Genomic DNA, 6,123 nt, shown 5'->3' with positions numbered 1-6,123 from the left:
TGTACCTACACTCTATTGGTTAATAATATGGTCCCAAATAAGAATAGAGCCTTATGCATAGCACTCATCTAAACTAACCATCGGGCTATCCCCCAATCACTGCCAAGCCTTGAAAACAATACAATTCCAAGACCACAAGGACATTATAAACCATGGTTTATAGAAAAGTAGTGACTTGTGGTATACTAATGATTAATGTGCATGACCTACACACTATTAGTCTAATTATATGGCCCCAAATAGGAATTAAGCCTCACAGAAAGCAATCATCTACACTAACCATTACGCTATCCCCCAATCGCCCAAGCCTTGAAAACAATATAGATTTGGTCTTGCAACATTTGCACATGTGGGCTCGGTGCTACTAGCCAACAGCCTTTGGCCATATAGACTATTCAAATTAGGTTTTCCTACTAGGACCTAGACAAAAGTTCTTTCTTCAAAACACCCGATAAATTATACTACACATAACTTGCATCCAAATATTTTTATAACATACTTATCATAACTTGACCATATTCAAGTTGATTTGCGTATAAACATGACCATATTCTGATGAGTTCTGAGCAAGTTATTGTCATTCCACTCAATTTGAGTATAAACATGACCATATTCCGATGAGTTTTGCGCAAGTTATGGCTATTTTAAGTTTTGGGCCTGGGGGATTGACAAGTCAGTACCACCATTATGGGTGCCCTGTCGAGTTTGTGGAGGCCCCTAGGCCCAAAACCTAAATTGGCCATAACTTGCTGAAAACTCATCCTGAATATGGTCATGTTTATACTAAAATCAAATGAAACATGTCCAATGACCTTATAAGCTCGCCATAAAAGATCATCAAAAAATAAAACCCTTATTTAATCATGAGGGGCTACACTCGATAGAGGGGGTAATTTTTCTTATTTAATCATGAAGAGCTACACTCGATAGAGGGGGCAATATTTTTTTAAATAAGGGGGGAGATGCTACTAAGATTTTGTAGGAAATTTCTTGGTAAAAGAATTGGGAGAATAAATCACCACAACCACCAAGCCTAGAGAGTCCACCTAGAAGGTAACCAAACTTGCCAACCAAGAGAACCAAGAGCACCAATTACAAGGCAATGGAATCCCAAGAAGTATCCAAAAATCAAGGCCATGATAGTGCACAAGCCAAGGGGAGCTGGTAGCACATGTATGTGCACACAATGCCTAAGAGGCCCACATGTATACCATCATGAAGTGTGGAGAGGAACACCCTCCCTCTCTCTTAGGGCCTTTACACTATATAAATGTCCCCCCGCCCAACCTCGAGGGTACTCTTGTCCATCCCTGAGCCCTCACGGTGAAATACACATTAAATGGTGTTTTTTTTAAAAAAGGGGCTTAGCATAAATGTCGGTGTGCTCATTCTAGATTTTGTGTGGGGGATGTTGCCAAGTGCACAAACGGTATACCAAAATCTATATTGAACAATGAAAATGTGCTCGCCTACATTGAAGAATGGTTAATGATATATTGGACATTTGTTCACATTTTTTCTTAGTGATGGGAGAACACTTTTTGCACTAGTGTTGGCTCTTGAAAATTCTCAAGCCCACAAAAATATTGTAAACCATATTGGTTTACAAAAAATTAGTGTCTCGTGGTATACTAATGATTAATGTGCACCTACACTCTATTGGTTAATAATATGGTCCCAAATAAGAATAGAGCCTTATGCATAGCACTCATCTAAACTAACCATTGGGCTATCCCCCAATCACTGCCAAGCCTTGAAAACAATACAATTCCAAGCCCACAAGGATATTATTACAGAAAAGTAGTGACTTGTGGTATACTAATGATTAATGTGCGCGACCTACACACTTATATGGCCCCAAATAGGAATTAAGCCTCACATTAAGCAATCATCTACACTAACCATTATGCTATCCCCCAATCGCCCAAGCCTTGAAAACAATATAGATTTGGTCTTGCGACATTTACACATGCGGGCTCGATGCTACTAGCCAATAGCCTTTGGCCATATAGACTATTCAAATTAGGTTTCCCTACTAGGACCTAGACAAAAGTTCTTTCTTTAAAACACCCGATAAATTATACTACACATAACTTGCATCCAAATATTTTTATAACATACTTTCATACTTATCATAACTTGACCATATTCAAGTTGATTTGCGTATAAACATGACCATATTCTGATGAGTTTTGAGCAAGTTATTGCCATCCCACTCAATTTGAGTATAAACATGACCATATTCTGATGAGTTTTGAGCAAGTTATGGCTATTTTAAGTTTTGGGCTTGGGGGCTTGACAAGTCAGTGTACCACCATAATGGGTGCCTTCTCAGGTTTGTGGAGGCCCCTAGGCCCAAAACCTAAATTGGCCATACTTGATGAAAACTCATCCTGAATATGGTCATGTTTATACTAAAATCAAATGAAACATGTCCAATGACCTTATAAGCTCACCATAAAAGATCATCAAAAAATAAAACTCTTATTTAATCATGAGGGGCTACACTCGATAGAGGGGGTAATTTTTCTTATTTAATCATGAAGAGCTACAATCGATAGAGGGGGCAATATTTTTTTAAATAAGGGGGGAGATGCTACTAAGATTTTGTGGGAAATTTCTTGGTAAAAGAATTGGGAGAATAAATCACCACAACCACCAAGCCTAGAGAGTCCACCTAGAAGGTAACCAAACTTGCCAACTAAGAGAACCAAGAGCACCAATTACAAGGCAATGGAATCCCAAGAAGCATCCAAAAATCAAGGCCATGATAGTGCACAAGCCAAGGGGAGCTGGTAGCACATGTATGTGTACAGAATGCCTAAGAGGCCCACATGTCTACCATCATGAAGTATGGAGAGGAACACCCTCCCTCTCTCTTAGGAGTTGAAGGTAGAATGTTTTCCAGTTTTTTATGTGTAGTGGTTTTGGGAGTTGTGTCGAAAGTATGTGTGATAATAAAGGACATGGGAACCTTAAGCTAACAGGGGCATTTTCCATGTTGGGAGAAAAAGGGAAAAATGTGGGTCTCTTGTGAAGTATAGAAACTTAAACGCACACACCATATGATGAATATCATAGCTAGAAGAATGATTTTTTGACCCTGTCTTTTGGGGATTACCATGGGACTTTGAAGGAACATATGAAATGTTTATTTAACTAAAAATTTACATAGATCAAGCTATAAAATTAGAGATTAGGAAGGGTCCAATCATGCTACACTGAGATAATTATTGAAGCTATATCTTTTGACTTATCTTGCATGTTGAGAGGAGATTTCTTTTAAGAGTGATTAAGCACATAAGAAGTATGATTCTAGGAGCTTAAATTGAACAAGGTTTAAGCCTTGCATGTTGAGAGGAGATTTCTTTTAAGAGTGATTAAGCACATAAGTATGATTCTAGGAGCTTAAATTGAACAAGGTTTAAGCCTTCATAAGGATTAGTGAAGGATCATTCAAACTTTACTTGCATGTAAATGAAAGAGGGAATTTAGAGGACATATTTATAGTTCTAGGAAACATTATGAGTATCCGTTCTTGGGATATTTAAAGGATTGATAAGGGGATGCATTTATGAATTCAAGGGACTTGTAAATGCTATAAAAACTTCATAATAACTAGAATTAAGTATTGGAATTAAAGTGAACCTTGTGAACCTAGTCAAGTGGGATCAAGAAAGCTTAGAATGTAATATCAAGTCCTTAAAGTTATATGCTTGGTGAAGTTATATTATGGAAGTGGATTTAAAGACCCAGAGCAAGGCAAGCCCTAAGTAAAAGAGGGGGACTAAAGAGTATCCGAACATGATGAGTTGCCCTAGTGACATGATGTGTGGGATGAAATTCCATACATATGAACAAGAGTGTGCACCACTCCAAATCCATGATAATGAGGAAAATCAAAGTCCGTCTTTACTCATGAGAGGAGATTACCCTAAAAGATAACGTAAGCTAAACCAAGAAGAGCTTGAAGGTTAGGGAATAGAGTTCTTATATTTGGAAGGAAAAGGACAAGAAGAATTCAAAGCTAGAATGAACTAGCCACTATGCATATGGAAGGAAATTGGCTTGGTTTGACAAAATTCATTGCGTTATTGGACTAGAGACGTACATGTCCTTTGATTATTTTGATATTTTTTAATGGGGTTTTCTTAGTATGATATAAACTTATATGAAGCATTGTAATTGCATCTAAAAATCTCTATGCGGTCAGCTTGCATATTGTTAATCCACTATGGTGGTTAATGAGCTCTCTACTATGGTAGAACACATGCTTCTATGGAAGCCCACTTTGCAGAGTGAGATAGGTTACCATTATGATGGGAGACCTAGGTGAGAACTGCAGGACTCACTGGTCCTAAGTGTACTAACACACACTTAAGATCTACAACTTCTTAGCTCTCCATTGCATGGAGTTTTTGGTTGTCTGGAGCTCAAGGGTGGTCGAGCGAATTTAGCTCTTGTAGAGAATGAACTTGTCTTCTATAAAAAACCATGTGATAATGGATGCATTTAAGAATGAGAAGTATGTCTTGTGTATGATTTGAATCATTTCACTTTTATGGTTTAAAGTTGTTGTTTTATATCACGATGATGCTATATGATGTTGCTAGATGATGACGGCATGTTTTATTTTGATCTTTATGTGGAGATTGCACATGGTCTTGTGTATGAAGAGGCTTCAAATTTATTGAAACCTTTTCTTATTTAGTTTTTCTTTATTTCTTCTCTAACTAAGGTTAGATGCAGTTTCCATAAACAAGTAAATTGGAGCCTCACAATACCAAGAATCATGGTATATATCTCATGGTTTCTTAGCCAAATAGATCCTCATATGCCTTGACTTTGTCACAAAAAAGGGTTATAAGCAAGTAGTTGAACAGGTTCCATAACAAAATGGGATCACTCATAAGATGAATGAATTATTACAAGAAATGGTAAACAAGTTATGTATCTTAAATCCTTCTAAAAAATGAAAAAAGTGGATTAATAGGTACAAAGGAGGATAAGTGGAAAGAACAAATGCTAGAAGAAGTTTCATAGGGATCTTCCATACCCACTAGAGCTCGCACTTCTCCTCAATAATATATCACTTAGGTGGCTAGAAGATACTCTTAGGCAATCAAGGGATAATGGTAAAGGATTCAATGAGAGAGAGATGGAGTTTGCCAAAGGATGCAATTGGCATGTAAGCAAGTACATGTCCCATTTGAAGAAATGTTTTGTTGTTCTTGGCATATTAATAATAGCTTTTCTTAACATATTAATGATAGTAAAATTGCTATAGTATCGTTAAATTTAAGCATTATGGCCGCATGGTCATCACTTTCATGTGGAGCATATAGATAAGAGAAGCAAAACTTTTGATTATGGAGTAATGGCTAGTTCAAGTGATACAAATCTTCTTATTCTCGATTATTGTGAAACTATACAAGATATCATAAACGTAGGATTTAGGTAATTTGAATGTTCATTCTTGATGTGCAATGGTTGTTCCACGGGAACACTCACGGGAACACAGATTATGGAAGGAGGCCGGAAGCAATTAATGCGAGAGAGCGGGATTGTAGCCATGGGAACATAAAGACGCACATAATTTTTTCATATTTTTGTGCCGAAGTGCAATGTAAATTGTTTTAGGCCAATGTGGGTTCTAAATGAGAGTTCTAAGTGTATTAAGCAAGGCTCACTTATGGGGTTGTCCACCCATGTGTGAAAGAGGCCTAGGGTTAGGGTTAGTGACATCTCTATAAAAGAGATGTTAGCTAAAGAAAGAGTACATTTTTGGCCATTCTCATAAGCTTTTGAGTGAAGCTCTTGAGCTCTCAAGCTATGGCAACTCTCTAACTCTCTCTCTATTGTACTCTAATGAGCATCAAGCTCCAATGAGTATAGCTCCACTTCTTTCTCTTAATCTCTTTTAGCATCATTGAAGTAGATTAATCTAAGATTAGTTGAATGCTTCTTTCTTTCTCTTGTGTATGCTGCATGCTTGTAGTGTGTGTGTGTAGTCTCCATTGATGCAAGCTCTTGCCCACTTCATTGGCAATGAGTTATTCATGGATAGACTCTCTCTATGAGCTTGCGGGTTTGTGAATGTTACATTCTATGCTTGCTTAAGCT

Source organism: Cibotium barometz, chromosome 6 (assembly GCF_041138505.1).
Source record: "Cibotium barometz isolate CiBa-2024 chromosome 6, ASM4113850v1, whole genome shotgun sequence".
Lineage (NCBI taxonomy): Eukaryota > Viridiplantae > Streptophyta > Polypodiopsida > Cyatheales > Cibotiaceae > Cibotium > Cibotium barometz.
The sequence above is the reverse complement of the archived record's forward strand: the minus strand, read 5'-3'. Positions refer to the sequence as shown.